At 49.9% G+C, this 8,819-nt stretch overlaps 2 long non-coding RNA genes across 2 annotated transcripts; one reads left to right on the top strand and one right to left on the bottom strand.

Moving 5' to 3' along the window:
- The first annotated feature begins 54 nt into the window (after positions 1-54).
- Positions 55-3,303, top strand: LOC116438504. The gene is made up of 2 exons (XR_004237782.1): positions 55-556; positions 646-3,303. It is a non-coding gene; the product is annotated as an uncharacterized LOC116438504 (long non-coding RNA).
- LOC116438505 lies at positions 2,767-6,998 on the bottom strand. Its single transcript, XR_004237783.1, has 3 exons — positions 6,745-6,998; positions 5,220-5,400; positions 2,767-2,844 (listed from the first exon to the last, which is right to left on the bottom strand). It is a non-coding gene; the product is annotated as an uncharacterized LOC116438505 (long non-coding RNA).
- Between the last annotated feature and the right edge of the window lie 1,821 nt (positions 6,999-8,819).

Below are 8,819 nucleotides of genomic sequence, written 5' to 3'. Positions count from 1 at the left end.
TTGGCCCCGCCGCCCGCGTCCCGCCCACGGGGGCGTGTCCGCCGCGCCGCTCTGCTTCCGCTGCAATGGCGGCGCCGGTGGCAGGCTGCGTGGGCCGCGGGGTTGCCGAAATCACCGCCTTTCACCCCAAAGCTGCGGCTCCTGGGGCCGTGTGACGGACTTTCGCCGTCAGGCGGGCGAGCGTGGGGCCGCCTGCGCGCCGCAGAGCCCGGTTGTAGTACCTGATGCTTAATCAGGGTGGACATTCTGAACGTGGCCGGCCGAGAGCCTGAGCCGGCCTGGCCGGCGGGAACGGACACCGGGAGCCAGGAAAACCCTTCTGGCCGGGAGGAGCGGGCACCGTGAGCCAGCATCCTCCTGGCCAGCTTCCGCAGGGACTGGGAAGGACACCAGGAGCCTGTGGCACCCTACGTGCAGATTACTGGAGTGGGAGGAATATCCCCTTTGTTGCAGAAGCAACTCTGAACACCAGGTCCGATTAGATTTGGTTGTCAGGGCACTTAAAAGACCACCCCGTGTGTGTCCCTGTACAGGAGGACACAGATCTGGGACCCAGGTAATTTTAATTCTCTTTTTGGCTCTTTGGATGGCTTTTGCATAACTGTAGTCAGTTAATTCACTTCTCTACACCCTACCGTGAAACAGGGATGCTGTGTCTCCAGTGGGACCGTCCTTCTCCAGAGAGACTGCTGCAGCATAACATCCCTGTCATCTACACACCAGATCCAAATTCTCCCTGAACCCTGGCCACACTTAGTTCAGCTTTTTTCCTGCGCTGTGAGAACACTACAAGCAGAATCTCTTCAAAAGCAAATGTGTAGGCATGTTAAGACATAGCGTAGATCACGTATCCATCCTGAAGGTAAACGTGGGAGTTCAGAGAACTCAGTGAAGCTGAGATCTGTCCCCCACATAGGGCCCCTAAGCCAGATCACGCCACTGCTCGTAGCCTGTTGGGGGAAAAACAAGCAGGTTTGGGGTAAAAGTTAAGCTCTGTTGGAGGCAGGGGGTGGGAAACAAGCTGTGTTCAGAGCATGTTTGCACCTGATACTCTGCCCTGCAGGTCCTTCCTGTGTCTGACATGCCTCAGAGCAGGGCAGGCTCTCGCCCATCTCTCTGCCAGGGAAAGCAGAGTAATGCTGTGTCCTGCCAAGCTGCAGAGCTCATTTCCACACACTGCAGTATCTCTGCCTGGGGAATCAAGGTGCCAAGCTCCTGCTCAACACATGGTTTCTGTTCCCAAAAAAGGCTGGCACCTGACCTGCCGCTTGGCTGGGGTGGCCACCAGCATCCTTGCCAAGAGCCCCTCAAGCCTCACATCCCTCCCTCATATTTAATGACTTCCACGCAGTGAAATCTGGAAGTGGGGTCTCAGCCTTGTGTCAACTAGGCTACCAGGACTCCTGCAGGTGGGCATTTGGTTCCTGCTTTCCAAGGAGAGTGTCTGGAGAGCCAAATATTTGGGGAGCATGTCCCTCACACAAGCACTTGTGGCAGGGATGCAGGTGGTGGCTGTAGGTATGCCATGAGGCTTCTGGTCCCCATTACTGCTCATAGCAGCTCCTGCGTGGCTGCTGCATCACAGCCTTTCTGGATCCTAGCCATCAGCAGCAACTTCCCCAACCCTCTCCAGAGCATCCCAGGAAAGGATTTTTGGTGATAATAACCTCCAATTCACTTTTTCCTCTATCTCAGTGGCCTAGGTCAGATCGCTCAGGCTTAACCCTGAACCGTGAGCTGGGTAGACAAACCCCCTTCATCCGTCTGCATCCGTGCACACACTCCCCTGCATTCCAAAGTTGCTTCCAAAACTGACTTCCAGTTAGTGTGGATATTTAACTCCTGCCCAGTTTTGCAAGTAATTCCTGAGTGTAGCCTCAGTGACTCCACCAAGTAAGAATAAGCTCCTAACTTTGGAGGTATTTATCCTCCCTGTTCCCAAAAAAAATCCAGTTTCTTTGCTGGAGGAGCTCCTGTTCTTCCCCCTTCCTGACAGGGCCAGGACTGCCACACTCAGCTCTGCTCCACTCCCCCAGTGATTCCTTGCAGACACCTGCGGGTGCCATGGCCATACCTGCAATGTCAGGCTCCTCTCTTTTTTAAGGTGAGGGTAATTACAGCCCTGTGCAGGATTTTTAGGAAGGCTGGGCAAACCAGTTTGGTCATCCCTCTCCCCAAGGACACATCCTCGTGTTGCCTGAGAGCAGCAGGGGAGGAGGGACTCACTCAGGGGCAGGTCCAGGGTGGGTTGCTGGGGTGTCCATTGTGCAAATCCCTCAGCATCCCTCCTGTTCTTGTAATGCCCAACTGGTGTGGAAGAAAGAGTTATGGGTCTGTTCTGGAGGCACCAGGGGGAGTTTAGGGGACTGGGGGAACAGGACAGGTCAGCTCCTGGATGTGTCACCCCAGGGCAGCCCAGCCAGCTCTGCAGTGAGGAACAGGACCACTGATGCTTGTCCCAGAACAGGTTATTTAACAAAGTATTTCAGCACATAGTGAGTCATTAATTACACCCAATCCTACAATGCTAATAGTAGTAATATTAATAAAAAAACAATATTACTGCATTCCACACCATGTGCCTGCCCTTGCAGGCATCATGCACCTCCTCCTATCCCGCCTTGCCCAAAGAGCCACTGCTGAGCTCCTGCTTCTTGTTGTTTCATCCTTGCTCCCCAGGAACACCTGGAGCATTGGAGGAATGTTCCCCTGACTCTGCCCCCAGAAATCTGGGACTTTCCGACTCAGGTGAAGCCATTCCTGGGTGGGTTTTCAACAATGGTGAGCATCCCCAAACTGTGTACCAGCATCTTCTCAGCACAACCTTCTGGAGCTCCAGCTTTCCTAAGAGGCACAGACAGATGGCAACCTGGCATCAGTGCACCTCTGGGAAAATCCCACTCCAACACTTGCTATCCAGACACTGCCATCAAAATTCAACAATGGCATCTTGTAAATGGCAAAACTCCACAAAATAGTTTACATACTTGTAGATGCTGAGGAGGCTAGCAGAGAAAAAATTCTCCACTTCTAACTGTCTCATGTGAAAGTCTCTGTTCTCACACAAGCTAGCTGTCTGCCCGTTTGCTGTCTGGTAAACATTTGCACCTGCAGGGCTGTTGTGAGAACATCGTGGAATGTTTTGGTTTTACTGAGAATAATACTTTGAAATGGGTGGTTATACCTCTTGGCCTATCACCTTGGTAGGTGGTTGACTGATGGGCCAATCATGTAATTACTCTTTTGCGATCCATGCAATGAAAAGATGGGGTTTTGGCATTAAAAGGTTGGCCTTCGACCATATCTTCTCTCACCTGAATCTGTGTCATTTTTCACCGTCCCTGCGCGCAACAGCGACGCATGCTTCCTTTAAAACATGTACCTCACACTGCAGGAGCCATGACACAGGCCCCGGCTACCATCACTTAGATGTCCCAGTCATCCAAATTTCTGATGTTGTGTTCTACACATTTAACCCCAAGCTGCAGAAAGTTCATGACCAGCCTGAAAGCAAAACCCACACCCTATCCCTTCGCTCCAAGTAAATGGAACTCACACGTGAGGAGACAGCCTGCTGCCCCACACTGCAACAAGCTGGTGACAAGCTCAAATATCTCCCATGAGACAACAGCACTGGTGGGATCAGCAGGCTGGGATGAGTTTTTTCTCTCCACAGTGGGTTATTTCTGTTTCCATCTGTTTCTCACTTGGCTCACCCGTGCTGATGGAGCAGGGCTGTCCTTTATACCCTGGGACGCAGGGAAGGTTGGGGGTGATGTTGAACCACTCTCAGTGATTGCTGGTGTCTCTAAAGCAAGAGTTTCAGAAGAATAAAGAGATTGCTGCTTCCCGCTGTCTCTTTACTCTTGGCAAAATGAAAAGCCTTGGGGTGATTTTCAGATGTGATTCTTGGTTCGTTTCCTTTTCAAGGGACAGAAACCCCTTTGGCCCGCCAAAGATGTTCGCAAATGGGATGCTAGATTACAGCCTGGCATCCTCCTGCACATCCTTCCAGCTTTGGAACCGTCTGAGCTGGGAGAAGGACCACTGGGGGCATGCGGAACCACACGCTCGATGCTGTCTTTCCTGGGAGCAACACCTGAGCACCTCCAGCCCTCAGCCGACGACGGCGGTGACGCCCTCCAGCGCACAGCTCAAAGCGCACGAATGCACCCCCGCACGCACACCTGTGTACACACACCCCCTGCTCCCTCGGCTCCAGCCTCAGGAATGCTGCCGGCATCACGCGCAGCTGCCAGGAAGGGGCTGCGGTCGATGCGGCTGCCGAGCAGGTTTAGCGGTCACATTGATCCCGACTTGTGCTCTGTCCGCTTAACTCCCGCACCACCTTGTCCCCTCCTGGGGTCTTCCCGAAAACACCGCTGCTGTGGAAGTGCTTCGCTCCCCTGGCAGCTGGGGAGAGCTCAACTTGTAGCAAAAACCTTGGCCCAACCCTGTAGCTTGGCATCAGCTGCAGGTGTCTGCAGGCAAAGCCAGCTCCTGCTCAGAGCTCCCCCCCCAAGACTTTTTCATCCATCCCCTAATTCTCTCTGGCCACCCCATGGTTTTTTTTCCCGAGTATCCCAAAACCTCATCCCAGTCATAGCACCTCAACATGGCACTTCTCACTGCCAGGTAGTTTCACCAAGATTTGATGGACTTTCTTGCTTCTTCTGCGGAGAAGGGGGTCTGTCCCACTCCAGTAAATCTGTATTTCATTGTAGGATTAAATAGTTCCTCCCTTTGGTTTCTGAAATATTTTCAAGTGTTTCAAATTCTCAAGTGTTAACACATGACAGAGTCATTTGTAGCTCCCAAAAATAACCTGCTACACGGGTTAATGACATGCTCCCATAATGTTTGACTGTCCATCCCAAGTATGGCCATATCGTAGAAACACGTAGCCACTGAGCAATCTTCACAGTGGCCAAGAGGTGGGGGACTTCATCAGGGCAAAGGGATAGGGAAAAGTAGGTGTTTGTAGTCATTGAGGTTTTAAACAAAACCTCGAGGGCTTCACCCTAGGGTTCAGGCAGACACCCAGCACATTCCTGGCAGCCAAAAAATATAAGGTCCAAGGCCTGTGGGATGGAGTCAGAGGGATACTCAGGTCCCTCCCGGTGCTCAGGGACCACCCAGGTAAAACAGTGTTGCATTGATTAAAATGAGCCTCAATCATCACTCCTTTCTTGGATGGATGATTGTTTGCTAAGTCTCACCTGGTTCATTAAGTCTCAGCCATCTGCATTGGGATATAGAAAGTACTTTGCATCCTCCCGCACCAGAAGAAGCAGCAAGTTCAGGGCTTTACAAGAGCAATGCCGAGGTTCACAGGATGGTACAACAGCTACAGCCTTCCTGGGTGGGTCAAATGCTGGGATGGTGTGTTAGACACCCTTTCTGATGGGAAAAAAAAAAAAAAGAAAAAAAAAAAAGAAAGGCATAACCAATCCATACGTGTATGTTGGGGCAGAGAGGAAGACACTGATTTTGTCTGTCCAAAGTCAGTCTCTGGCAGCTTGATCTCAAAACTGTGGTGATCTGAGTTACACAGAAAGAACTAATGGGAAGCTGAGATGCTTTGAAATGTACCAGCAGTGTTTTACCTCCTCTTAAATTACTAATTTGCCTTTTGCATAGATTGTTCTGTGTACCTTGTTTCTATTCTCTGGTCACTTTGTTTGCTTTATGCAACAGGCAAGAAAGCACATTTACCTTATTTCCTGTCTGTTGCCGGCTTGGCTTTACACATAGCAACAAGGAGGAGAAACCCTTTTCTTTTTTTTTTTTCTGGTAGTAAAAAACAACCTGCAGTCTCTAAAAATTGCATCGGAGACACTGAAGGAAAGGAAAGGCTCTGCCCCCTTTTCTCTTGCAGTCATGTCATGTTTTATCAGGGATGAGTGGTTTGCCTTGCCTGTCCCACCAAAGCAGCCCTCAGCAATCTCTCTGCAGTAGAATAGTGCTCTGTTTCCCAACCACAACAGAAAAAAATTCAGTCTCCAGGGCAGCTCCTGAGACAACAGGCAGTGGAGAGAGCCAGGACCATGTAAATGTGAGTTTTATTTATTTATAGCTTAGACCTCTGAGTGCCAAATCACCTGGCAATGTGAGTGCCCTCCCCGCCTTTCATCCAAACCCAACTTGCATATTGCTGAGACAACATCAGCAGAGGTTATGGTGGTGACAATGATGATGATGATGATGATGATGACTTGATTAATTGAAATATTCAAGCACACCTGGCTCAGATTTAACAGCTCTGGCCTTTTTTATTCTTTGGTCCAACCCCCCCATTCCAATGACTCTTCAAGACAGGTATGTCACATCCTCATTCACCTGATGGGGAACAGAGGCAAGGCAGTGGAAGGTTTTGCTGGAGTACAAATTCAGGAAATCAGGAAGGGCATTCAGGAAATTCCATCACAGTTCTCCCTTTTGCTTTTGCTTCTCATGAAAACAGAGATTAAGCAACAGTGTTGACTGTGTCTCTGCCACATCCCTCCTAGTTAGTGATTTTCAGCCCACAGGGGCTGCCTCACCTCCATATGCAGGTGTTTCAGAGCTGTTTTGTGGAATTTGGTGGCTCAGCTGGGAGGAGAAGAAAGACCAAAGTCTTCCACCATGGGGAGGAAAATCGTGAGGCACTCTGAACCACATTACCAGCCACTCAAGGCTCCACCTAAGATGGTGCTACCAGCTTCAAAGCTCTGCCGCTCCAGGAACACCTTGCAAAAGACTTACCCTGTGGGTGTTGAATCTTCTTTTTGCACAGAGATGAGTCCCCAGCATGTGGCCTCACCCCACAGTGTGCTTTTGGGCTGGAAAGGAGAAGCACTCTGGCTTTGGTCTAGGATGAACCCCTCTTTCCTGGCCCCTACAGCCCCTGCAAGGCTGCTCTGTGAGCCAGAGCTGTCATCTGCTCAGGTCAAAACACTTTTGAGGTCTGCATGAGGGTTCTTCCACCAAAATAAAAACTGGGCATCAGCTTTGAGGAATCTGGGCAAATCTTTGCTGACCTTTAGCCTGGTTTGGCCTCAAAGAGTAGGAGTCACCTGACCTGGCTTAGACACCATGGAGAGACACGCCCCAAGATGAGTCAGGGGAACATGGCATGAGGCCACATGCCTCCTGGGGGTGCTGAAGGCTGCACAGAGAGCTGAAGGCTTTGTGCTATCTAACATTCAGGTGGATCCAAAAGTCCCAAAACCCAGGGATGACAGGCATGTCTCCCAGCTGAACATTCTCATTCTGATACCCCATCCTGCCCTGCTGTGTGTTACTAAGCCATGGGCAAAAGGCTTCCTTGCCCCCTGGGAGATGAGCCTCTCTCCTGACACAGGCTGGTTATTGTACCCAAGTTTTATGCTGGAGGTGAATGACTCTACTGTCATTTGGGGTTTCCTTTGCCTCCCCTCTACCTGGTGTGGGAGGAAACACAAAGAGACAGATCCCACAGGAAGCAGGTCTTGCAGTCTGAGGACAGCAGCAACATCCAGGGAAGAAAGTATGGGCATGGAACAATTTAAAGTCACCTGGCAGATGGTGGGCATCTCACTTTGGGGAATTTCCCTTTTGTTTGTTTTTAAACAATCTGTAGAGTTATAGCCAAGACTAATGGAGCTTTTTGTGAAAGGAATGGAGACAAAAGGGAAACAATTTTCAGATGATCGTAGCACTGTAAGGTCTTTGTGTCCATAGGAGGAACAGCTGTGCAGGCTGGGAATCTTCTGTAACAAAGACAACACAGGAAAGGTTATAGTACAGCCTGCAAAGTTACAAGGGGCAGAGTGTGATTGGATAGAATAGGATCATTTATCATCTTCTGCACTGTGAGGATGAGGGCATCAAAAAAGCTATCAGGTGGCAGTATTACAACAAGCCCAAGGAAATGATTCTGCACGCAAACAGGTCATTAGATTGGGCAGCTGTTTGACACAGGATGTTGCAAATGCTTAAAATTTATCTGCCTTCAAAAATAACTGAACAAATTAATGGGAGAAAAATTTACTGAAGGCTATTATGTACAAGGACACTTGTGACTCAGGGAGTCTGAGTCACAAAAAAATACTGGAGGTTGAGGAAATATTCTGGGGAAGTATCATTTGTCCTTATACCCTTCCAAGGGTGGACTTGCATGAAGAGAAGTTCTGGGATAGATGGGTCCTTGTGGGCTATTTCTAGACTCCACAACAGAGAAGCACCCAGCACTGAAACTTGGTGTTGGCCATGACAAGTTTGCTATCTACCTGTGTGAATCTGCCCCAAGATCTCACTGCTGTGCTGTGCAAAGCATGTCCTGGAGGTTCAGGGGAGACGGGACACATGGCCCCCAGCAGGTGGGGACAGAAGATAGTGCCTATCAGGACCTGTGCAAGCAGGACCCAGCAGATAAGGCAGTGTCTGGGGAATCACTGAGTGCAGTGCCTTGATAGAGCAGCAGCTGCTGGCTCTCAAGCCAAGAAACCAAGCCTGAAGGTCATGAGATAAAGTGAGGGCAGAGGGAAACCATGACCTGGCAGTGAGGATTTCCAAATTTCCTTTTTCGTTCCTGTGACACAGGAAAATGAGATAAAAGGGGAAAATATTCAAAGCAATACATACCCCAAGCAGGGACAGCTCATCCCAGCTGACGCAGACCCAGCTGCAAGGTTGGACTCTGAAAGCTTGTGCAATATCTTCATGGTCTTCACAGTCTGAGACCTGTATGACGAATGCCCTGGAAGGAACAGAATTCAATGTCAACCCAACTGACAGGAGCACTTTTCAATCTTCTGGGCTGTTCTTTCATCTGTGTCTATATAAAAGGCAAATTCACT

The sequence above is a fragment of the Corvus moneduloides genome, chromosome Z (genome assembly GCF_009650955.1).
Source record: "Corvus moneduloides isolate bCorMon1 chromosome Z, bCorMon1.pri, whole genome shotgun sequence".
NCBI lineage: Eukaryota > Metazoa > Chordata > Aves > Passeriformes > Corvidae > Corvus > Corvus moneduloides.
Note: the sequence above shows the minus strand (reverse complement) of the source record. Positions and strands in the feature narration are given on the sequence as shown.